Raw genomic sequence first — 27312 nt, 5'->3', positions numbered from 1 at the left:
TTTTTATTGAGAGTTTTTTTTTGTAGTCTTTTAAAAATGATATCTTGCTGGTAGTAAATTCCCCTACTTAAAAGTTTAAAATAGCCTTTTTTAATAGGAAGAGTATTGGTCTAGAGGTCAAGGGTTCTGACCCATTTCAAAACCTTTGACCTTCATTTAAAACTCTCCTGGTTTACTTGCCTGACGAATAAGGATAATGCAAAATTAATGTTTCTTTTCATCGATTTATTCATTTTAGTGCCTATATTGCCAAATTTATTTAGACTGTGCTGATGGACATTTCATGAATACAAATTAAAGAATCATAGAAGGTGTGAAAAATCAATACTATGCATTGTCAATAAAATGCAATAAGAACAATTACTTCTAGAGATTACATCTAATGGATTTTTATAATGAACTTGTTAAGAGTAGTTATGTTTGTAGTGGGCTTATTATTCTTAGATTTAGTGAGAGTCATATTTTTAAGTTAATTATCTACTTTAGAAAACTCCCATTCCTTTAAAAACTGACTGGATGAAATTTCCCATTTAGTAATCTGATTTGAAATAATTGGTTGTTTATTTCTTGAATGGAAATTGCCATATACCATTCTTATACTCACGTGAAATTACCCTTACTTTAAGAAGCATTTGCTTACAGTTTTATATGTATACTCACAGCAGTATGAACTTATTGTTTATAGTGATATAATTGTTTCATAAGTGAAGTTTGATAATGAAGTTTCACTTTCTAGGTTAGAAGAGTTTAATGTATTCTTGATACATGAAAGCTGTTTTAAATATAGTATATTACACAGTGGAATGTTAGAAGCTGAAAAGATAAAGAATGACATGTTTTAAGATACCTATTTGTCATGTATGTCACAGTGCTGTTTAATACTATTCCAATCAAATGGGAATATGAAGATCACTTAGAGTAAGTTGCAAAAGTCAGATCATCTCAAAGTTTTGTTTAAATAAAACACATTATCGGTTTATTTGGAGTTCTTAACATTTTTTATGGGTTCTCCAAAAGTTCCACGGCATCTCTATAAGATGTAGCACAGTGCAAAAAATGACGTGAAAAATGAAGCCAGAATTAGCTCCAGATGTATACAGATTGTTCTGGGGTGATAATTACATTTTTCACTTTGAATTTTCCTAATTCAAAGAGGTCAGATTGGCAATCACAAAAGTGATTTATTTTGTTAAAAAGTGAACTGTCTTTTTCTACATGAAAGCTTAAGAGAGATGAAATTGAATTTGAAGTCGACATTTTGCAGATATTGGGTGGCTATGGCTTGAGCTTGACTGATAATTTGTTTTAGTCTGAGATAGGTTGGGAAGTAAAAGGCTAGCATCTTGCTAAAATTTTAATCAATTTTTTAAAGAAGAGATGTAGTGGATTGAGTGCCAAAGATCGAAAGATCAGGTCAAAAACTCCATTTTAATCACATAAATAATGGGATATGTTTATGAACTTAACATCTGCAAATTTAATTTAAAACTTTACAAATTAGTTGATGTTAATTTCATGACAATCAGCCATGTTCTGATTATTTTTCTTGAATCCATTCAAAACTTATTTTTTTTTTTGTATTCTTCTTAACAAAGTGTTTAAATCTGCTGTATTTTATTACAGAAGAGAGTTTAGAGCCTGAATTTAAGAAATGAGGAAATGATCACATTTGGTTTGCTGTCATTAAGACCAAGTAGATCACTATATATTTTGTTAAAGCTTCAGCTAGGATTATATTTTTCAATATCCACTCATTCATTAATAGGTTGATTAGATACCGTTTCATATTTTATCCCATTTAAATTTTAACATTTTAAGACAAAATGTTATTATTTAGAGTTGAAAATCTTTCTTAAAATATTTAGCATATTATTTTTGAGTAAAGTTATATATATATACTTATGGTTTATTAAGTTATGTTTATTCCTATACTGAAAATAATTCAAGAGCTATTTAAGCTTCAAAACCTGATTTAAGTCTTCTTTACTTCTTTAAAATAAGACTGTATACACTCTTCAGGAAACTGTATATTCTCTGATGCACAGAAAATCGAACAACTTCTTAATTATATTTCAGATTCAGTTTTTCAGAAGCATGTAACTTATTTTTGCCCAATATTTGTTGTGTATGTGTATAAACCTTGTAGAAATCCATATGAATTTAAAGAAAATGTTAAATAAATATTTCAAGTAATATTACTCCAGCATTGTGTAAAGTGTTTGTATCCTGCTCATTTGACATTAATATCATTTTTGAAGGAATTGACATTGTATTCAAGGCCACTTTATAAAAGTGTTGTGTTGCTCATCCTAATTCAGTCTGACATACAGTCCAATAACACTACCTCCCTTCTTGGGTTTTAAAGCTAAATTTATGACTGTGCATTGTGAAGTGCGTCATTTAAAAATGGTTTCAACCCAAAACATCTAATAAATAAATAATGTGTATGGCTACTCAGTAGTAGACTTTCTAGACTAGAAATCATTCCATCGGATACTCAGCAGTCCACTATCAGAGAGGGCTGTCAGATAAATCTTATGGTAGCTGCATTCATGTCCTGTAAATCACATATTATTGTCTGAGCCTTCTGCCAGGTCATCTATTCTTTTCCCATTTATCAGAAATGCATAGAGTATATAGAAAAACTAGAAGCACCATGTAGTCTGACCTGGCATCCTGTGTGAGTAATTAATTAGCAGTAAAAGTTAATTTAAAAATAGTGTTAGTCTGATTTTTCTTTTATACATTTTTCATCAAAATATGTAGATTGTTGCTATTTTGGGAAATATTTCCTTTGCATGAAGGTAATAAGAAAAGGTTTGGTCATTTCTTTCTATATCTCTGAATTATTAGTTTTAAAACTATAATGTTCATAATAAGAACCAGTTATCACCATTCATATGATTCTTCAATGTCTGTTTCATGTTTGAATTATTGCCATTTGAATTTTTTCCTGAATCTTCATAGTAAAGTGTTCCTCTTTTCCATCACTCTCCTCTAATTTCTTTTTTCTAATTCCTGTTTTCTTCTCCCTTTTGAGTTTATTCCTTCTAAATATGTGACATTAATGTTATTGCTCTTGGCTTTTTATTTCATGAGCTTTTCCTTTTATAGTTGTGATGAGTATTTTGGGTAAAGTAGATAATTAAAAACAAAAACAAAAACCCGAGACAGGTGGGGGAAAGCAAACCAGCTCTATACCATGGCACAAAGGCATCTTTCATTATTAGGCCTCTCTTACTGTTTTGACCTCATTTCTTATCCCTTTGTTTTTGTAACTGTTCTCAAGCTATGTGAACTATTTAAAGTTACCCAAATGTGCCATCATAATTTTGTGTCTTGGCGTAGGCTTTTTCTTTCCCTATAATTTCCCTCCTTCAAATTTGGTGAGTCTAATTGTTGGCTTCTTCTCATCACTCCGAACTCAGCTTAATTATCCTCTTCTCAGATCATATCTATAGTTGGTATCTTTTTTGCGTGTCTTCATCTTAGCACTCATCATATCACAAATTTTAACTATGCCTGTGCTAGTTTGCTACTTTTGTATTGCCAGTCTCCCTCTCTCTACTCTAGGTTCTATGAAAGTTACAACTATTTCTGTTTCATATACCTAGTATACTAGGTAAACTGTGAAGTGTGCCTAGTACCCAGCACAGTCCCTGGCATCTGATGGCTGCTCAGTGAATATTTATGGAATAAATAAATAATTCAACTCCCAGCTAAATTGCAATCTCCTCTGGAAAGCTTTCTTTGACTCCTCTCTTCCCCACAACTCTAAGCCTAGGTGAGGTATACATCCTAAGCACTCACTGATCCACCTTATAGTAATTTCATTCTTCATTTAAATTGTCTATTATTTTTTTTTCTTTCCCGTTAGACTTTAAGTTTCTTAAAGGTGAGCACAGTGTTTTGTTTTCTATTGTATCTCCAACATTCAGCATAATTACTATTCAACCAAATATTTATATAATTGTACAATTAATAAATGAATGGTAACATTGATCATAAACACTGTATTTTGGGCTTTTACCTTTTGGTCCTTTTTATTATGAAACATCCTCATTCTTTTGTGTGTTATTAAGTGTGTATTAATTGTTCATTTTTATTGTCAGCTATTTTGTCATTGCCAAATATTGTAGACATGTTCCTTTATAAATAAGAGTCTTACTTTTTTCATTTTCTTTTGGCTTAATCAGATTTACTTCTTTTTAAAAAATCAAAGTTATTGAAGCATAATTAGTATACAATATATATGTAATATTTTACAATATTATATACAACAGTATATATACAGTATCTTTTTTAAAAAAATTTATTTATTTATTTATTTATGGCTGTGTTGGGTCTTCGTTTCTGTGCGAGGGCTTTCTCTAGTTGGGGCAAGTGGGGGCCACTCTTCATCGCAGTGCGCGGGCCTCTCACTACCGCGGCCTCTCTTGTTGCGGAGCACAGGCTCCAGACGTGCAGGCTCAGTAATTGTGGCTCACGGGCCTAGTTGCTCCGTGGCATGTGGGATCTTCCCAGACCAGGGCTCGAACCTGTGTCCCCTGCATCAGCAGGCAGATTCTCAACCACTGCACCACCAGGGAAGCCCTATATACAATATCTTAAGGGTACAGTTCAATGCATTTAGACATATACACAACCATGTAGCACCCATTTCAATCCGGAAAGTTCCCTGTGCTTCTGTAATCAATCCCTACCCGTATCACCTCAAGTTGCTACTGATTTGATTTCTGTTACTGTGCATGTGTTTTACTTATTGTAGAACTTAATATAAATGGAGATTTACTTCATTTAACTGTGGTGCTTAGCTCCTCAGAGTGTGCTGTATGTAGGGTACACGTCAACCTTTTAAACTAAAACTCACTCTCTAATATTAAGAAAATTGTGTGGTTTTTAAAAAGAAATAATTGAGTCAGTAAAACATAGGGTTATCTTTTGCTAATCACAAAATAAGAATTTTGAGTTTAAATTGCTCATTGGAAATATAACTGTCTTCTTAACTTCCTTATGCATTTTTTTTTTACCTATAAGGAAATCTTATGGTATGGAGCTTTTATGCAGCAGTATTGTGAGGCCATAAACTATACTTCTAAAAAAACACTTCTAAGTTTTTGTTTTCACTGTCTGTCAGGCTCAGTTCAAATGCTATCTCTTATACAGAGCTTTGTGTCAGTTTATTTGCCCTGAGTCCTCCTTAGTATGCCTGCTTGTGGTATTTCTTTTTTTATATAGCAGACATGTACTGAATGATTTTAAGACAATTCTCTCCTTTTAATCTAGTAAGAGAGACAAATAATTGTAATACAGCATAGAATTTTTATGAGGACTTTAAGAGAAATAGAAGCAAATAATAGGGGCAGGGAGTAGAATTAGGAATGGAGCATAAAAATGTATTTATTAATCCCTGTTTAATTTAACTCTAATTTTATTTCTGTTCATGAATAGATCATTTCAGGCTCCTTTGCCTTTCAGTCAAAAATTTTTTTCTGGGTTCCATCTATGTTTTTTAATAATTTCATCGAGATCAATAGATATTAAAGTTCTTAAAGCATTTCCTCTACTCTTTGCTGTACCTATAATTTTCCTTGGTTAGATTTGTGGTAGCCGGCTACTTGTTTGATCAGTTCTCACTGTCCAAAATTTCCAGTACAGCAAATCCTAGTGTGTACTGTGTGATGAAAATGGATGTTCTGTGAGAAAAGCACACAGTGGTAAATAAGCTTGGAAAATGTTCATTTAAATTTAATTAGGATCTTTACTGGAGGGCTCCTCAAGGCCTTTAGTCAATACACGTGTGTATGTGTGTGTATGTGTATAAAATATATATATATAAAATAAAGTGTACTGTTGAATCTGTTATGAGAATAATATTAGTATATTTGATCACAAAATGCTTTTTATGGCCATAGTGTGTATGGATAATTTTTGTAAAATATACTTTAGGAAAAGCATCAGTGTTGAGACAGTGAATAATGCAGGAAATGCCTCTTCTTGTATTCTGCTTCTGGTTTTCTCTGCTTCTCCAATCACAGTGATTACAGAAAATCAGTAGATTTGCAAAAGTACAGCTGTATTTTTCATGAAACGCTGTGATTATTTTTACTTCATTCAAGAATTATCTCAATTACCTGTTCTCTCTCCTTTGTAGGTAATTTGGACTCGATTTACATGTTGTTTCTGAAGGGATAGATGTTCAGAACTGATTATAGTAAGATTTGGTATTCTTTCTAGAACAACTTAAGTTTAACCAGGAGTGTGTGTGTGTGTGTGTGTGTGTGTGTGTGTGTGTATTTTTACACACACATATATGTATTTTTACAATATTTATGTAGAACTAATCCAAGCTTAAGAATAAATTCAAATATTTTGACATCAATTGATTATATAGCTATTTCCTACATTGGTTGAGTGAATCCCATTACATTTTTAGTCAATATTGTGGCAGTTTATGCTCTGTAATCGTGTTTAAGTGTCTGGTATAAAGTCTAGAAACCAGGGTCAGAGTATATTTTATATTAATGGGATATTACATACATCGTTAGAGACCCATTTGTAAAATCGAACTTCGTTATGCACTTAAAGAGGTGCAAAAGGTCCAAATAAAATGAAATTAATCTGTATGTGACTGATATATGATACAGTGTCTGGTGAAAGAAATTTTCAGTATTTGTCAAATAAATAAGTAAAATTTTAGCAATAAAATTTTAACAATTTTTAATAGAATAAAGATTTAGTGAGGGCTTCCCTGTTGGCGCAGTGGTTGAGAATCTGCCTGCCAATGCAGGGGACACGGGTTCGAGCCCTGGTCTGGGAAGATCCCGCATGCCGTGGAGCACCTGGGCCCGTGAGCCACAACTACTGAGCCTGCGCGTCTGGAGCCTGTGCCCTGCAACAAGAGAGGCCGCGACAGTGAAAGGCCTGTGCACCGCAATGAAGAGTGGCCCCCGCTTGCCACAACTAGAGAAAGCCCTCGCACAGAAACGAAGACCCAACACAGCCAAAAATAAATAAAAAATAAAAAATAAAAAAAAAAGATTTAGTGATAGTTTATAGTTACACAGCTAAATTATACAGTGGCTGTTGCTCTTCTTAGGTCATCCATTTATCCATTCAAACAATTAGGATTTGAGATAGCTTGCAATCAAGACCTAGACATAATAAAAATATGAAGTCATTATTAAAGAGGTTAATTGGGTTAAAGAATTAATAGTCATGAAATGACTCTGATGCCTAAGTCCAGGGGTTTTCGCTAAAATCTGTAGTGTTTTTATGTTTTAATTTTTTTAAAAATATAATTTGTATATAAGGCATTTCCTAAAGTTAGTAGACAACAAAAATCTATGTTGATGATCCTTAACCCTGAGAAGTGAGGGAGAATGGAATGCTGGTAGCAAATTCACCCAGGTATATTTAGGAAGATTCATTAAATTAATAGATGGGAGAGGAATTTACTCTTCTTCTGATATGGTCTGAAGAACTCTATCTTTGACATGTACAGATATTTTTGGCATAAGAACATATAAAAATCGTTCTGTGCATATGTTGTGTAATAACAAAACTCATTTAATGTGTGGGTTTTTTGCTTTTACTATAAATTAGAATAAAAATAGTTCTAAATCCTATTAACTCTTATTAATCTTCATTTCTTTGCTTAGATGCCCCCAACATTGGATTATAAGTTGTGAATACACCAACTTAGAGAACTCCATCTTAGAGTTAAATTTACAGAGATAAGTGCTAAAGAAGAGTTAAATTTATACACATAAGAGCTATTTTCCTACTTACGCTGTATGATAAGTTTTGTTTCTTTTGTTAGATTGAAAACTCCTTGAAGTCAGGAAGCCATTTCTTATTGTCCATTTTGTCTACATTGTTTATTAGTGTCAGATTATAATAAAATAATCATTTAATAGATATTTGTTGAATAAATCAATATATTTACCTTATTTAAGTAAAGTTCCCTTTAAAATTGATTCTTGAGTTTTTGATTCATTAAAAAGTATTTATTTTAGTTAAGGAACAGACACCATTCTATTTAATACTTTTATTTCTTCTATTAAATTTTATCTTAATCTGAAAGGCAATTTAGCCCTTACATAGAGGCTTCAAACCCTAATTCTGAACTCTTACCCTATGCTTACTTAAATGTTTTAAAGTAAGAAAATGATACATATTAAATCCCTTTCACCTGATCAGCTTTGGGTCTCAAAAAGATCCGTTAAAAGAGTCACAAAAGGACCTGTTAAAACAGTCTCAACTGATGACCTCTTATGAAGAAATCACTTTGTGCATGTAGATTTTCCTCTTTCTGTAGAATTATTTATATCACGTTTAAGTCACTAGCTTCAAATAACTCAGCGTTCATTTCAGGCACCACAGCTTCTGTTAACAAAGGGAATATGACAAATGTTGAATCTCTGGCTCTTAAAAATGATGTTTACCCAAATATTTTAGCACCTTGTATGTGGAGGTTTCTTAAAAGAGACAAATCTATATCTGAGTAGAAAGATTGCTAAAAGTGCTTGCATGGCAACAAATTTGCAAAGTGTATTAAATGTTTAAATTTATACTTTGATATGCTGTCAATAAATCATTCAACTTTCTTTGTAACCAGCCTTCCTTTTTCCAATGTAAATGGGACTTTAGGGGCAATTGGATTCTTTAAGACCAGGTTATATGTAGCATGGTCCAACTAGGATCAGTATAATTTAATATTTCAACCTTTTCTCAGTGTTACCTCTCCTTTTATTTTATTTTGGATGCCTTTACTCCTCATCCTTAGAATATATTTATAGAAAATTAGTATTTACAATCAATGTAAATTGATTGTCTCTGATTTGTCAGTGCTTATGGCCTTTTGATTGCTAATGGATGAGAATCAATATGGTAATGATTAACATTGGGTTCAAAAAAGTAGGCTTGCAGTACAATCAGCTATTTTTATCTTAGAGCTGCTGTGAATGCTTTGTCCTTATAATGTACAAAGGCTGTGAGCATAGGTGCTCTGTATTGAAGTGTTCAGAATTAACTTAATTTTGTGTGCAATCAAAATATTTGACCTTATGAGAAGGAACTAGAGACCTTTGAAGAAGCATGATGGGAAGTCTGTGGGAGCTGGAGAGGGTAGTTTAAGATTCAAGCTATATTAACCGATCATGAACATCTTAAATGCACTAACAGTTGTGAAGCATTTGAAACCAGCTTAATAACTGCACTTTATGCTAATATGGAAAAAAAATTTATAGTTTTACTTGATTCAGATTTTTATAACTTGCTTTTATAAGGTGGAATCATTTGTCTTTAAACAATAGCAAAAACATTAACAAAATAAATCAGACTGAATTATTGCATTTCACTTTTAAAAAATAAAATATTTAACTTGATGGATTAGTGAACATGAATTGATCTTTATTTGAACCTGGATGCAGACCTTTCCAGTATTAATTTAAAGTGCTTTGTAACCAAAGAGAAGCATAATTTAACTTTAGCGTAGGATTTATTCTGAAATACAGGCATCCTGTTGATTCACTAGCGCACTAGGATTTAGAAAACACAACCTTTTAAGGTAAATTTTGTGGAACTGGCAGTACACCCTGTGGCTTGGCAGTCTAGTCAGAAGGATGGTACCATGCTGACTATATAACTAGATCTTTGAACGTTATTCTCAAGGGTGGTAGATGCAAAACAAAGTAATATCAACTGGCACTTAATTCTGAAAGTTCCCTGCTGATTGGGGTATTCAGAGAAATGGGACTCTTCCTGACAGGAAGTCAGCCTATGAGTATGGAGACATCTGAAAATAAAGTGTGCTTTAATTTGGCACCCCGCCGTTTTACAGCTGGTCTTTTAAATTGGGATTAGGCTGTGAGTTAGAAGAAAAGGGGAATGCGTGAATGGAAATATTCTAAGCATAGTGTTTTCCTTTGGTTTTAACATAATTATGATTATAGCTCGGTTTCTGTGTTTCTCAGCTTTTACTGCTTATTGTTTGGTTTTGCTTAGTCTTTTCTTTTTTGTCTATTACTTCAAATTAATCCACTGAAGTTAAAGTATTACAAAAAAGCTAGATTAAAAGTGTAAAGCTTGAGATTGTCTTTGTTTTTATACCAAAATCTCTGATAACTTTTTTTCATAAATAGTATATAATTTAATAGTTTTTAAGCAGAGTAATCAGAGTTCTTAGGATCTAGATTTAAGTTTTGCTGTCAATTTTAAAGTGTTTACACTATTTGCCTCAGTTGACTGAGTTTAGTACTTTAGTACAGTTAGAATATAATAGCATCATGTATACATATATATATATATATAAAACACAGTATAGTTTAGGGAGGGACAATTATTATATATAAGTAGTTGCCCATATATTCCATATGTTATGCATCTTTTAGTCAGGCAGCTGTTTTTAGTCAAGCTGCCATTTTATAATATGAGCTTCCAGAAGCATGCATGCAATTTTAACAAAACCTGAAGTTTGCACTTTGATTTAGGCCTGAATAAAGCAAGAATGAGAAGCCTGAAGGCTATTTGTTTTTCTAGTAGTTACTTCCTCAGTTGCTGGAGATGGACTTTGTAGAGGTGGCTGTTGTCTCCATCATGGGTAACAAAAGGAGAAAGGGAAAAGTCACTTTGGAAAGGATCTTAGGAAGAGACTGAGGTCAGGAAAATGCTGTGATGATAGATTTTTGAATTTTAATAAATGTTTTTCCCTCTACCACTTGTTAACTCTGTGACCATGGGCAAATCACTTCACTTGCTTGAGACTCAGTTTCTTATTGAGTGAAATGGGTGTAATAAAGATTATATTAGATAATATATGTAAAAGGATGTAGAACAGTCCATGGAGCAAAGTAGGTTGTAAATTAAAGTTATTAGTTTCTGAATCTAAGTGTTTTTAACAGCACACAAAATCCTCTCTTTATTCAGTATTTTTAGTGCCTCTTACTTTCTTTTCATGAAATTAGATTTTACATATCTTTGCTTTAGTCCACCATTGTTTTCTGCAGTGTCTCTTTCATTATTTTCTCTTCTTTCTGTGATTATATGCCCAGTCTAGTCCGTTTTCATCTCAAACCATACATTATTAGATCTAGGAGATATCCCATAAATTTGCAGTTTTGGGCCATTTTCATGTAGGCAAGGTTAATGGTTAATATTCATATTTTCCATAGGCTTCCAAAGGTGATCCCACTGTTTCCTGTGGTAGCTATAGTGATCACTCCTTTGGAAGTCAATAAAGTATACCTGAATACAAGTGAGATGGATGTCATTTTGGGACAGTACAGGATTAGTACTCCAATGATTTTCTTAAAGATGTCTTCTGTATATTTCAGTGCTTTTTATTTATACTGCATTACTTTCAACACACCTCCTGTGTTACCATATTTGAGAAATGCTTTTATAACAGTTAACCTAGGTCACTGATTATCAACCTTTTTTTTTTTTTCTGGCCAGATACATCATCATTAACAGTTGATCATTATGATGAATCTCACCCTGAGTGCTGTCAGAATCGGGGAGACAGGCAGGGACAAAAGGAGGTATCATTTGAAAAAGGTCTCCGTAAAGAATCAGAAATTCTGATCCAGCTTATTCCTGAATTAGGGAAATGGCCTTTTCCTTTGTGTTGATTTTTACCTCTTTCAGTATGTACTAACAAGTTTACTTTCCTACAAGAGTCTCTGTAGTTCCTTTCCAAGAGAAGCTGTAGTTTACTGTCTTATCAAATTCACACCCCACTGCCTTATTTTAAAGCTCTCTAATAGCTATTTTATTTTAGTTTAGTTTACATTTATTTCTCTGCTGCTTTGTAAGTAGCATTCAGGTATTTGACATACGTGTTATATGTATCATGTCATTTTCTGGGTATTTCACCAGAAAAATCAAACAGCCTAAACCCGAATCTGTTCTGACATTCTTCTGACATCTTCCTTTCCACAAGGTGCTTTTACATATAGTGAGTATGAAAATGCATGCCAATATCCTAAATACTGGATGCATAGGGCATTCTTTTTGATAATAATTATGTATTTTTGAAAAATTTTTGTTGGAATCTCAAGTTTTCATTAGACATTCAGTTAAAACAGTGGAATTGTCTTGTTCAGTCTGTTGATTTGTAATGTTATTCTTATTATTAGATACTACATAATTGAGAGCAAACTTAAGTCTGGTTTCTTATTGTTCTTTTTTTCAGAGGGGAGATAGTCTATTCCTTTACCTAAGAAAGCTTACAGCTTTGCTTAATCTTTCAGAGTTGTGTCCTATTTATATGTATTGAAAAGATTCACTATTGTTTTATAGCGCTAATTTGTAGCTTAGTTTGTGAGCATAGGTTTCTGTTTTTCTGGTATTGTAAGTTAAGGAAGAAAAAAGGAGTTTGATCATTGGCAGTGAGAAAGTAAAACAATGGGAAAGTTTTTTACAAAGAAGCTTTCTAATTCTTGTTAGTATCTTAACCAAGTCTGAATTGCTGCCTTACTTATTTGGACATTTGGCAGTGCTGTCATTGCTTTTCTGCTAATTATTAGGAGTTGTTCTTAATGATATCTGCCTGTTACCTGTATCTTCTATCTCAGCTGCCCAGATTTGAGTTTCTTGTAGCCTGGTAGCTGAATTTCTGGAACTGAAAACAAAACCAATCACAACTCAATCACTGTTAGAACCAACACTTGTAGCACAAGTTAACTTGCTTAAAAACTTTTCCAACTCTTGCCACAGTATACTAATTTTTAAAAAATGCTTTTATTTCTTTTGAATCTTTTGAATTTTGTTGAACTTTGTAGTAAAGTTCACTTTTGTTCAACTAGCTCTTTCTGTTCTTTAATTTGGTTTCTCTAATATGATAGGCTGAAAAATGGCTCCCCAAAAGATATCCATGTCAAATCTCTGGAACCTATGAATGTTACCTTATTTGGAAAGAGGGTCTTTGTGTGATTATGTTAAGGATTTTGACATGAGGGATACTCCTGCGTTATTTGGATGGGCCCTACATGCTGTTATATGTATCCTTATGACAGAGAGTCAGAGGGAGATTAGAGATAGGTACCCAGAGGAGGAGGCAGTATGATGACGGAGCAGAGAGCAGTGTGGTCACAAGCCAAGGACTGCTGACAGCCACTAGAAGCTTGGGAGAGGCAAGGAGCAGATTTTCCCCTAGAGCCTCCAGGAGAAGAGCAGCTTTTGATTTTGGCTCAGTGAAACTCATTTTGGACTCCTGGCCTCCAGAACTGTGAGAGAACATACTTCTAGTAATTTAAGCCACCAAGTTTGTGATGATTTGTTATAGCGGCCACAACAAGTGAGTAATCTGTCTAGTGAGTGTTCTTAGTGCCATGTTCCTCCCTCCTTCACCTAACAGTGTTAAACTATGGTGTCTTTATTATTATTTATTTTTGCTGTGTTGGGTCTTCGTTTCTGTGCGAGGGTCTTCCCCAGCTGTGCCAAGCGGGGGCCACTCTTCATCGCGGTGCGCGGGCCTCTCACCATCGCGGCCTCTCTCATTGCGGAGCACAAGCTCCAGATGCGCAGGCTCAGCAGCTGTGGCTCACGAGCCTAGTTGCTCCGCGGCATGTGGGATCCTCCCAGACCAGGGCTCGAACCCGTGTCCCCCGCATTGGCAGGCAGATTCTCAACCACTGCGCCACCAGGGAAGCCCCCAAATTATGGTGTCTTTAACAAACATTTGAATGTTTGTTATAAGGGAAATTGAGTCAGGTACTGCTGAGAACCCCAAGAGACAGGCATCGCTACCTTTAAAGAATTTTACTGTAGTTGAGACAAATTCTAATTTGTAAAGTTATTGACCCAGAAAAAAAAGGGCAAAATAAGCTAATATTGCATATATTTCTAATGGAGATGAAATTGATATGAATAAAATACTGCCAGAGAGATGCACCACTGATTATTTGTGCAGCAAAACCAGGGTGTCAGGTATTTCATGTCACTGTTTTAGTTAACGTTGTAGTTCAAAATGACCTACATGGTAATGTTTATCCATAACATGTTTTAGGACTTTTGCATTAAAGTTAAAGTTTATACCAACTAATATCTCATTAGGTACATTGATAAATATTTGGAAGAATTATGGAATCATTCTGGACTGAAAGGTCTTATTCCTCTTCATTGGGAAAGTCATTAAGCATACTGTGATTGGCTATAGCTTGTGGCTGTTGACAACTATAACATGCTACTGCAGCACGTAATGTATGTGTCTTAGATAGTATACTGTAAAATTAGGACCAAAGCTTTATTGGTAGATGTAGTATGAGGTTTGGAAAAATTTGATTCTGAAAATATAATTTCATAGCATAAACATAAATGATACTTTATTTTCTTCTAATGAATACATTTCACAGTTATTTACTTTTCATTTGATGTAAAATTTTGAATACTGAAATTAAATCTCACTTTGTATTAACATTAAGAATTTATTCAATGAGCACATAGTATCAGTTTACAGTGGTCACTGTTCAGAGTGGGAGACTCCAAATAGTTAAACAGCAGGGGAGTTTTCTGCTTTTAGTTAAAAACTGCTGTTTTCTATATGCCTTATTTACTACATTTTAAATTCTTAATGTTGTGTGCTGTGGGATTGGGCATGCAAAAGTCAGCAGAAAGAGTTCTGGTTTTTTCATCTAGAGCTATTACTTGCTGTACAATAATAAAGGCACTATTTTATTGGGTTACTTGTAATTAACTTCAGCACTAGGCATTCATATAAATCATTCGTAATCTGTTTTCTTTAGATTTTTATTCTTTTAAACTGGTTTAATGTACTTGCTTTCTGTTATCTTTTTACATATGGATGGAGGTTGTAATTGCTTTTTGGAATTAGGCTGTCAGAAACCAACATATATGTGAATTCAAGAAATGACTGAGGCAAGCTAATGAATTTTATATAACATTTTATAGAGATTTGTTACTGAAGTATTCTCTAGTAGTATTTGTTTTGTTGCAAATTTAATAAATAACTATACTCTCAAGTTAAAAAGTGTCTATAGATTTAGAAATTTAAAATGGCAACAATTATTAATTAGAAAATATATTTACTATGTTTTTCAAAATCCTGAGATAGCAAAGACATGAAATTTCTTTGAACACTTGTCTGTCAATTTATTGACATTCTTCTTTTAATTTTAAACATTTGAATCTTCATATATTTTCCATAATATTATCTGGTAAATGCCATTTCATAGATTAACTAGTATGTAATTTATATTATTTTGTGTTTACAACTTTTTTATGATTATTAGTTTAAAATTGAGTGAAAATGAAATGGAGCCTTTTTGAGTAAAAAAAAAAGAGGCATCTAGAAAGAAACACATATGTATGTCTGGCTGAGTTTAAGTAACAGTATGTATTATTCAAAATTAATATTAGAAAACAAAACTTTGTCTCTAAAATTACCTTCATTTTATATATGTTTACAGTCATCTGTAGAAAGAGTTTAGAGGTATAAGGTAGTTTTATTCTCTCCCAGGACACCAAAAGCTTGACTTGATGATCCCTATAAAAGGAATGTTAGGTGTATTGAGGTGGGGGATGGGAGGCATGAAGAATGTACCCATGTCCTGAAAGTAGTGCTTTTAAAAATAATTCAGTTGGTAAATACTTTTTATTGTAGCTGAGTACATGAGATGGTTTAAAAATCTTTTTAAAATAAGTAGCTGTTTTATATAGTTTTAATGGAAGTCTTTCATGTTTCCTCTCCAGCAGTCTCTAATGAACACTCCTTGTAATTTCAGTGCAGGCTTTGAGATTCCCTAAAGACTTGACTTCAGACCTCAAAGGGCAGCATTTGCCACATGTCTGGAGAACTGGAGTTGCCAAACAGACTGACCATGTACTAATAGGACACATTTATATAGCTCCTGAATGTGAAGCCCTGATATAAGCTTAATGATGATCGTCTGTTGAGAGCTTGTTGCTGGAAAGGGTTAGAGCAACTTTTGTCACCTTTATTGAAATCAAGCTTTCTTTATTGATTAGTGAAAGATCTTGACTATATTGATGCCAGTTTGGAAGTTATTTGAAAGATCATTGTTGACTGGAGAATATGTTTTTCTGAAAAAGTTTAAAAACAGATTTTTAAAGAAACTTGCAAATATATTAATTTTAATGTATGCTAAAACACAACACCAGGGGATTATTGCTTTTTTGATTATTTACAAACAATTTAAAACTATATAGTAATCACATACTTGATTGCATGGTTATCTCAACTTTTTGGATTTTTAAATCCTTGCATTATTTATTTTGTCAATCCTATAAATAGTTATTTTCTCAATATTCAATTCCTTGCACATAGTAAATATTCAAAAGCATTTGTTAAATAAGCAGTTATGAAACTGAACCATTTGCTAATCCAACTTTAATAGAATTTTTCTTTCTTTTCTCTATTTTGTAGTTATCTGTGTATATATTTTATTTATAAACTGAGCCATAATACTTGTACAAACTAGGTGTACAATTTAGATGTACATGTTCACAAAAATCATCAAAACCAAAATTTGCCAAAAGGTAAAATTTTATTTTGATATTTCATGTAATGATTTGTTTTACCCTCTACGGAGACAATGGAATAAAACCTGTTCTTTACTATTATGCTATAGTCTTTCCTGGTATGTGGTTCCTCAAGTTTCTGTTAGATATGCTGTTGAGAGAGTGCTGACACAAAGTGCAAACACTGTTGAAAAGTTCTTGATAGTTTACTTTGAGCACTTAAGATTACTATATCATGACTATGAACCAGTTTTCTCTGGTTTTGACCTTTAGTCCTGTGCATAATGTGGTTCTCAGTTTTGTGTTAATACATTCCCTTCCTCATTTGAGTTCTCCTTTGTGGCCTACTCCCTTGACTCCTAATAGTGTTTCTGACATGTATTTAGGTACTTGGATCTATATCCAACCAATTTGATTTATTTTACAAAGGCATAGATAACTGTAACATCTCAAAATATTAATATTGATATTTCATTGAAGAGCAGAAGCCTTTAAATTTTTAATTTTTTATAAGAAAAGTGAAATAATTTGATATGAGTTTAGGTTTTTGTTAACAAATTATTCTTCATTCCTTTTTTTAAGTTAAATTATGTTTGGATCCTTAGGTCAATACTTAAAAAAAAGGAGAATATTTTATTGCTGATAGCAATGAAGTTAATTTTATTTGGTAGGATGTAAAATACTAACTTTTAAAAAAATAAAAATTCTTAATAGTTTATGATACATTTACATTTTCCTAGGTTTTTTTTTAACATCTTTATTGGAGTATAATTGCTTTACAATGGTGTGTTAGTTTCTGCTTTATAACAAAGTGAATCAGCTATACATATACATATGTTCCCATATATCTTCCCTCTTGCATCTCCCTCCCACCCTCCCTATCCCACCCCTCTAGGTGGTCACAAAGCACCGAGCTGATCTCCCTGTGCTATGCGGCTGCTTCCCACTAGCTATCTATTTTACATTTGGTAGTGTATATATGTCCATGCCACTCTCTCACTTTGTCCCAGCTTACCCTTCCCCCTCCCCATATCCTCAAGTCTGTTCTCTACGTCTGCGTCTTTATTCCTGTCCTGCCCCTAGGTTCTTCAGAACCTTTTTTTTAGATTCCATATATATGTGTTAGCATACAGTACTTGTTTTTGTCTTTGTGACTTACTTCACTCTGTATAACAGACTCTAGGTGCATCCACCTCACTACAAATAACTCAATTTCGTTTCTTTTTATGGCTGAGTAGTATTCCATGGTATATATGTGCCACATTTTCTTTATCCATTCATCTGTCAGTGGACACTTAGGTTGCTTCCATGTCCTGGCTATCGTAAATAGCGCTACAATGAACATTGTGGTACATGACTCTTTTTTTTTTAACATCATCATTGGAGTATAATTGCTTTACAATGGTGTGTTAGTTTCTGCTTTATAACAAAGTGAATCTGGTATACATATACATATGTCCCCATATCTCTTCCCTCTTGCGTATCCCTCCCTCCCACCCTCCCTATCCCACCCCTCTAGGTGGTCAAAAAGCACCGAGCTGATCTCCCTGTGCTATGCGGCTGCTTCCCACTAGCTATCTATTTTACGTTTGGTAGTGTATGTATGTCCATGCCACTCTCTCACTTTGTTCCCGCTTACCCTTCCCCCTCCCCGTATCCTCAAGTCCATTCTCTAGTAGGTCTGTGTCTTTATTCCTGTCTTGCCGCTAGGTTCTTCAGAACTATTTTTTTTTTTTATATTCCATATATGTGTGTTAGCATATGGTATTTGTTTTTCTCTTTCTGACTTACTTCACTCTGTATGACAGATTCTAGGTCCATCCGCCTCACTACAAATAACTCAATTTCATTTCTTTTTATGGCTGAGTAATATTCCATTGTATATATGTGCCACATCTTCTTTATCCATTCATCTGTCGATGGACACTTAGGTTGCTTCCATGTCCTGCCTATTGTAAATAGAGCTGCAATGAAAATTGTGGTACATGACTCTTTTTGAATTATGGTTTTCTCAGGGTATGTGCCCAGTAGTGGGATTGCTGGGTCATATGGTAGTTCTATTTTTAGTTTTTTAAGGAACCTCCATACTGTTCTCCATAGTGGCTGTATCAATTTACATTCCCACCAACAGTGCAAGAGGGTTTCCTTTTCTTCACACCCTCTCCAGCATTTCTTGTTTGTGGATTTTTTGATAATGGCCATTCTGACAGTTGTGAGGTGATACCTCATTGTAGTTTTGATTTGCATTTCTCTAATGATTAGTGATGTTGAGCATCCTTTCATGTGTTTGTTGGCAATCTGTATATCTTCTTTGGAGAAATGTCTATTTAGGTCTTCTGCCCATTTTTGGATTGGGTTTGCTTTTTGATATTGAGCTGCATGAGCTGCTTGTAAATTTTGGAGATTAATCCTTTGTCAATTTCTACATTAGCAACTATTTTCTCCCATTCTGAGGGTTGTCTTTTCATCTTGTTTATGGTTTCCTTTGCTGTGCAAAAGCTTTTAAGTTTCATTAGGTCCCATTTGTTTATTTTTGTTTTTATTTCCATTTCTCTAGGAGGTGGGTCAAAAAGGATCTTGCTGTGATTTCTGTCATAGAGTGTTCTGCCTATGTTTTCCTCTAAGAATTTTATAGTGTCTGGCCTTACATTTAGGTCTTTAATCCATTTTGATTTTATTTTGGTGTATGGTGTTAGGAAGTTTTCTAATTTCATTCTTTCACCTTTAGCTGTCCAGTTTTCCCAGCACCACTTATTAAAGAGGCTGTCTTTTTCCATTGTATATTCTTGCCTCCTTTATCAAAGGTAAGGTGACCGTATGTGCGTGGGTTTATCTCTGGGCTTTGTATCCTGTTCCATTGATCTATATTTCTGTTTTTGTGCCAGTACCATACTGTCTTGATTACTGTAGCTTTGTAGTGTAGTCTGAAGTCTGGGAGCCTGATTCCTCCAGCTCCATTTTTCTTTCTCAAGATTGCTTTGGCTATTCGGGGTCTTTTGTGTTTCCATACAAATTGTGAAATTTTTTGTTCTAGTTCTGTGAAAAATGCCATTGGTAGTTTGATAGGGATTGCACTGAATCTGTAGTTTGCTTTGGGTAGTATAGTTATTTTCACAGTGTTGATTCTTCCAATCCAAGAACATGGTATATCTCTCCATCTGTTTGTATCATCTTTAATTTCTTTCATTAGTGTCTTATAGTTTTCTGCATACAGGTCTTTTGTCTCCTTAGATAGGTTATTCCTAGGTACTTTCTTCTTTTTGTTGCAGTGGTAAATGGAAGTGTTTCCTTAATTTCTCTTTCAGATATTTTGTCGTTAATGTATAGGAATGCAAGAGATTTCTGTGCATTAATTTTGTATCCTGTTACTTTACGAAATTCATTGATTAGCTCTAGGAGTTTTCTGGTAGCATCTTTAGGATTCTCTATGTATACTATCATGTCATCTGCAAACAGTGACATGCTTTACTTCTTCTTTTCCTATTTGGATTCCTTTTATTTCTTTTTCTTCTCTGATTGCTGTGGCTAAAACTTCCAAAGCTATGTTGAAGAATAGGGGTGAGAGTGGGCAACCTTGTCTTGTTCCTGATCTTAGTAGAAATGGTTTCAGTTTTTCACCATTGAGAACGATGTTGGCTCTGGGTTTGTCATATATGTCCTTTATTATATTGAGGTAAGTTCCCTCTATGCCTACTTTCTGGATGGTTTATATCATAAATAGGTGTTGAATTTTGTTGAAAGCTTTTTCTGCATCTATTGAGATGATCATATGGTTTTTCTCCTTCAATTTGTTAATATGGTTTATCACATCGATTGATTTGCATATATTGAGGAATCCTTGCATTCCTGGGATAAATCCCACTTGATCATGGTGTATGATCCTTTTATTTTGCTGTTGGATTCTGTTTGCTAGAATTTGTTGAGGATTTTTGCATCTATGTTCATTAGTGATTTTGGACTGTAGTTTTCCTTCTTTGTGACATCTTTGTCTGGTTTTGGTATCAGGGTGATGGTGGCCTCGTAGAATGAGTTTGGGAGTGTTCCTCCCTCTGTTATATTTTGGAAGAGGTTGAGAAGGATAGGTGTTAGCTCTTCTCTAAATGTTTGATAAAATTCACCTGTGAAGCCATCTGGTCCTGGGCTTTCGTTTGTTGGAAGATTTTTAATCACAGTCTCTATTTCAGTGTTTGTGATTGGTTCGTTTATATTTTCGATTTCTTCCTGGTTCAGTCTCGGAAGTTTGTGCTTTTCCAAATATGTGTCCATTTTTTCCAGGTTGTCCATTTTATTGGCATAGAATTGCTTGTAGTAATCTCTCATGATCCTTTGTATTTTTGCAGTGTCAGTTGTTACTTCTTCTTTTTCATTTCTAATTCTATTGATTTGAGTCTTCTCCCTTTTTTTCTTCATGAGTCTGGCTAATGTTTTTTCAATTTTCTTTATCTTCTCAAAGAACCAGCTTTTAGTTTTATTGATCTTTGCTATTGTTTCCTTCATTTCTTTTTCATTTATTTCTGATCTGATCTATAAGGTTTCTTTCCTTCTGCTAACTTTGGGTTTTTTTTGTTCTTTCTCTAATTGTTTTAGATGTAAGGTTAGGTTGTTTATTTGAGATGTTTCTTGTTTCTTAAGGTAGGATTGTATTGCTATAAACTTCCGTCTTAGAACTGCTTTTGCTGCATCCCGTAGGTTTTGGGTCATCGTCTTTTCATTGTTATTTGTTTATAGGTATTTGTTGATTTCCTCTTTGATTTCTTCAGTGATCTCTTGGTTATTTAGTAGTGTATTGTTTAGCCTCTATGTGTTTGTATTTTTTACAGAATTTTTCCTGTAATTGATATCTAGTCTCATAGTGCTGTGGTCGGAAAAGATACTTGAAACGATTTCAGTTTTCTTAAATTCACCAAGGCTTGATTTGTGACCCAAGATATGATCTATCCTGGAGAATGTTCCATGAGCACTTGAGAAGAAAGTGTATTCTGTTGTTTTGGGATGTAATGTCTTATAAATATCAATTAGGTCCATCTTGTTTAATGTATTATTTAAAGCTTGTGTTTCCTTATTTATTTTCATTTTGGATGATCTGTCCATTGGTGAAAGTGGGGTGTTAAAGTCCCCTACTATGATTTTGTTAGTGTCGACTTCCTCTTTTATGGCTGTTAGCATTTGCCTTATGTATTGAGGTGCTCCTATGTTGGGTGCATAAATATTTACAATTGTTGTATTTTCTTCTTGGATTGATCCCTTGATCATTGTGTAGTGCCCTTCTTTGTCTCTTCTGATAGTCTTTATCTTAAAGTCTATTTTTCTGATATGAGAATTGCTACCCCAGCTTTCTTTTGATTTCCATTTGCATGGAATATCTTTTTCCATCCCCTCACTTTCAGTCTGTATGTGTCCCTAGGTCTGAAGTGGGTCTCTTGTAGACAGCATATATACGGGTCTTGTTTTTGTATCCATACAGCCAGTCTATGTCTTTTGGTTGGAGCATTTAATCCATTTACATTTAAGGTAGTTAGAAATATGTATGTCTTTATTACCATTTTCTTAATTGTTTTGGGTTTGTTATCATAGGTCTGTTCCTTCTCTTGTGTTTCCTGCATAGAGCAGTTCCTTTAGCATTTGTTGTAAAGCTGGTTTGGTGTTGCTGAATTCTCTTAGCTTTTGCTTGTCTGTAAAGCTTTTGATTTCTCCGTTGAATCTGAATGAGTTTCTTGCTGGGTAGAGTAATCTTGATTGTAGGTTTTTTCCTTTTATAACTTTGAATATGTCCTGCCACTCTCTTTGGGCTTGCAGAGTTTCTGCTGAAAGGTCAGCTGTTAACCTTACATTTTCATAATTTTGATATCAGTATTGTGAAACTTGAATGCTTGTTCTATTGTTTAGAGACATTTTAGAATAATTTTGCATAAATACCTATTGTCCAGTTAGAAAAATATTATGTGCATTTTTCTCTTTTGTATTCATTTACTATTCCTCATTTAGAACATATGATTTTTAATATAAATTTTATTTTTTATCAAAGAAAACATATATTATTTCACAGTTCTAATAGTAGTATAAAACTTAAACTGAAAGCAGCAGTTCCCTGCTGCAATTCTTCTTCTTTCCCTTGATTCTTCCTTTCTGGAAGGAGCCACATTCAGATATCTTAGCTGTTGACTCTGCTAGTTACTTTCATATTTCTAAATGATAGCTATTTCTGGATTTTTCTGTTTTAGATATTATCTAATGTCTTCTATGGAAGATGACTATTGAGTACTTATATTGCTGTCCCTTTTCATTTCATGTACTCTCTTGTTTCCAGGACAGTTATATCATAATGTTTAGTTAAAACCATATCTAGCATTTCCATTTTCGTGACAATGTAAATATCCGTGCAGACCTACAAAATGTACCATGCTTACCCAACCACCTTGCCTCTCCTTCCTCCCTCCTTCTTTCCTTCCTTCCTTCCTTCCTTCCTTCCTTCCTTCCTTCCTTCCTTCCTCCCTCCCTCCCTCCCTCCCTCCTTCCCTCCCTCCCTCTCTCACTCCCTTCCTCCCTCCCACTTGTTTGTCTCTCTTTCTTTCATTCTTTCTCATGGAATTAGTAATTTCCTACTTTTTTGTTAATTTAAATTTCTGTGTACCCACCACAAATTTATTTCTGAATTTTCCACTGAAATCATATAACTTCTACCAGTGTAATGAACACACTTGGTATCTATTGGTTCAATTCTTTCTCTTGGAGATACAGTACCTGGAGTTCTCTGTTTTCTTGTTCTCACCTGGATTGGTTACTCCTTAGTTGTGTAGAAAGGTGTCATTTGGAGGCTTCTTTTATCATCAACCTAGATGTTTCCTCTTCTCCCTCTTATGCTATAGTGTCTTATTTCCTGTGTCCTATAGTGGCCTTCTTTTATGAACGATACACTGATTCAACATTTATTGATCACTTATTCTATATGTGCTGGTCACTGACCTGGCACTGGAATATAGGAGAGAATAAAACAAAGAGAAAAGCAAAAAAGAAATTAATTGGCAATAAGTATGCCATGGAAAAAATTAAAGCAGAACTGGGATGGAGGATGATAGTGGGGTCTCTGTATTAATTTTGATGAGGCATGTCCTTTGTAATTTCTTAAAAAAGAATGCATGATGGTAGAATTTTTTAGACCTCGCTTGTATGAAAATGTCTTTTTTTTTTTTAACCTTTATATGTGATTGGTGGCTTGTTGGGATATTAGTATTACAGGCTGAAAATTGTAATCTTTCCAATTATTTTTTTCTCTGTGAGAGCTTTTAATATTTTTATTATTTTAAAAAATGTTTGTTGTTACTGGATTGTACCTTGATGTGGGTGGATCTTTTAAAATCCACTGTCTTTGATATTTTATGTAAACTTTTTCTGTCTGAAAAAGTATGTACTTGTATTCAGAGAAGTTTTCTTTAATTATATCTGTGGGAATTTCTTTCTCTGTATTCTCATTTTTGTTTCCAGAACTCCTCTTAGTTAGATGTTGAACTGTCTGGATTAATTATCTAATTTTCATATCCATTCTCACCTGTTTTTTCTTCATTTTATCTTTTATTTTACTCTCCTGAGAGCCTTCTTCTACATCTTCCAGTACTTCTTTCAAAATTTTTGTTTGTTATTATACTGTTAATTTCTAATAGCATTTTCTAGTTTTCTGAGGTTTTCAGGGGAGATGGGAGGGGAGAGCTGGATGGTTAACTTTATGTCAACTTGACTAGGTCATGAGGTATCCAGATATTTGGTCAGACATTATTCCGAAAGTTTCTGAATGAGATTAACATTTAAATCGGTAGGCTGTGTAAAGCAGGTTGTCCTTCCTGATGTGGATGGGCCTCATCCAATCAGTTGAAGGCCTGACTAGCACAAAAAGGCTGAGCATACCCTGAGTAGAGAGAATTCTACTTGCTTGACTGCCTTGGAACTGAGATATCACTTTTTCCTGCCTTTGTTCTCAAACTAACATGTTGGATCTTTCTGGGTTTCGAGCCTAGTGCCTTTCAGTCTGGAACTACACCATTCATTTTCCAGATTTTTTAGGCTTTTTGACTTGGAGTAGAATTACAGCATCAGCTCTCCTGATTCTTCTGCTTGCTAACTCACCCTGCAGAGACTTGTCAGCCTCCATAATTATGTGAGCCACTTTCTTAAAATAAATAAAATACGTATCTCTGTCTTGTTGGTTCTGTTTCTCTGGAGGACTCTGTTTTTCATACAACGAATTTCATCTGTTGTGCAAAGAGAGGGTTATCTGGCTCCCCAGATGTTCTGGGCTCCAGTAAGACAGTCCATTTTACAACTCCTGCTCCAGTTCTTCTTAGAGATTAAAGGAGCTCCCAAGGCCTGTGATCATGGGCACTGATGAGGGCCACAAACTCTTGGCTTGGAGAACTCTTAATACAGAGGCAAAGAGGTACCAGTGAATAAAAAAGTATCCCTGCCCTGAATTTTTTTTTTTTTTAAACATCTTTATTGGAGTATAATTGCTTTACAATGGTGTGTTAGTTTCTGCTTTATAACAAAGTGAATCAGTTATACATATACATATGTTCCCATATCTCTTCCCTCTTGCAACTCCCTCCCTCCCACCCTCCCTATCCCACCCCTCTAGGTGGTCACAAAGCACCGAGCTGATCTCCCTGTGCTATGCGGCTGCTTCCCACTAGCTATCTATTTTACGTTTGGTAGTGTATATATGTCCATGACACTCTCTCACCCTGTCACATCTCACCCCTCCCCCTCCCCATATCCTCAAGTCCATTCTCTAGTAGGTCTGTGTCTTTATTCCCGTCTTGCCACTAGGTTCTTCATGAGCTTTTTTTTTTTTCCCTTAGATTCCATATATATGTGTTAGCATACTGTATTTGTTTTTCTCTTTCTGACTTACTTCACTCTGTATGACAGACTCTAACTCCATCCACCACATTACAAATAACTCAATTTCGTTTCTTTTTATGGCTGAGTAATATTCCATTGTATATATGTGCCACATCTTCTTTATCCATTCATCCGATGATGGACACTTAGGTTGCTTCCATGTCCTGGCTATTGTAAAAAGAGCTGCAATGAACATTGTGGTACATGACTCTTTTTGAATTATGGTTTTCTCAGGGTATATGCCCAGTAGTGGGATTGCTGGGTCGTATGGTAGTTCTATTTTTAGTTTTTTAAGGAACCTCCATACTGTTCTCCATAGTGGCTGTATCAATTTACATTCCCACCAACAGTGCAAGAGTGTTCCCTTTTCTCCACACCCTCTCCAGCATTTATTGTTTCTAGATTTTTTTGATGATGGCCATTCTGACCGGTGTGAGATGATACCTCATTGTAGTTTTGATTTGCATTTCTCTAATGATTAATGATGTTGAGCATTCTTTCATGTGTCTGTTGGCCATCTGTATATCTTCTTTGGAGAAATGTCTATTTAGGTCTTCTGCCCATTTTTGGATTGGGTTGTTTGTTTTTTTGTTATTGAGCTGCATGAGCTGCTTGTAAATCTTGGAGATTAATCCTTTGTCAGTTGCTTCATTTGCAAATATTTTCTCCCATTCTGAGGGTTGTCTTTTGGTCTTGTTTATGGTTTCCTTTGCTGTGCAAAAGCTTTTAAGTTTCATTAGGTCCCATTTGTTTATTTGTGTTTTTATTTCCATTTCTCTAGGGGCTGGGTCAGAAAGGATCTTGCTGTGATTTATGTCATAGAGTGTTCTGCCTATGTTTTCCTCTAAGAGTTTGATAGTGCCTGGCCTTACACTTACGTCTGTAATCCATTTTGAGTTTATTTTTGCGTATGGTGTCAGGGAGTGTTCTAATTTCATACTTTTACATGTAGCTGTCCAATTTTCCCAGCACCACTTATTGAAGAGGCTGTCTTTTCTCCACTGTACATGCTTGCCTCCTTTATCGAAGATAAGGTGACCATATGTGCGTGGGTTTATCTCTGGGCTTTCTGTCCTGTTCCATTGATCTATATTTCTGTTTTTGTGCCAGTACCAAACTGTCTTGATTACTGTAGCTTTGTAATATAGTCTGAAGTCAGGGAGCCTGATTCCTACAGCTCCATTTTTCGTTCTCAAGATTACTTTGGCTATTCGGGGTCTTTTGTGTCTCCATACAAATTGTGAAATTTTTTGTTCTAGTTCTGTGAAAAATGCCAGTGGTAGTTTGATAGGGATTGCATTGAATCTGTAGATTTCTTTGGGTAGTAGATTCATTTTCACAATGTTGATTCTTCCAATCCAAGAACATGGTATATCTCTCCATCTATTTGTATCATCTTTAATTTCTTTCATCAGTGTCCTATAATTTTCTGCATACAGGTCTTTTGTCTCCTTAGGTAGGTTTATTCCTAGATATTTTATTCTTTTTGTTGCAGTGGTAAACGGGAGTGTTTTCTTAATTTCACTTTCAGATTTTTCATCATTAGTATATAGGAATGCAACAGATTTCTGTGCATTAATTTTGTATCCTGCTACTTTACCAAATTCATTGATTAGTTCTAGTAGTTTCCTGGTAGCATCTTTAGGATTCTTTATGTATATAGTATCATGTCATCTGCAAACACTGACAGCTTTACTTCTTTTCCGATTTGGATTCCTTTTATTTCTCTGTCTTCTCTGATTGCTGTGGCTAACACTTCCAAAACTATGTTGAATAATAGTGGTGAGAGTGGGCAACCTTGTCTTGTTCCTGATCTTAGTGGAAATGGTTTCAGTTTTTCACCATTGAGGACAATGTTGGCTGTGGGTTTGTCATATATGGCCTTTATTATGTTGAGGAAAGTTCCCTCTATGCCTA

General features: G+C 34.4%; 1 protein-coding gene across 3 annotated transcripts in view; it reads left to right on the top strand.

Moving 5' to 3' along the window:
• Window positions 1-27312, top strand: part of LRBA (LPS responsive beige-like anchor protein) — a 737360-nt gene that overhangs the window by 214675 nt on the left and 495373 nt on the right. The window lies entirely within an intron of this gene.

This window comes from Balaenoptera ricei, chromosome 5 (genome assembly GCF_028023285.1).
Source record: "Balaenoptera ricei isolate mBalRic1 chromosome 5, mBalRic1.hap2, whole genome shotgun sequence".
NCBI lineage: Eukaryota > Metazoa > Chordata > Mammalia > Artiodactyla > Balaenopteridae > Balaenoptera > Balaenoptera ricei.
This window is presented reverse-complemented; position numbering and strand designations above follow the sequence as displayed.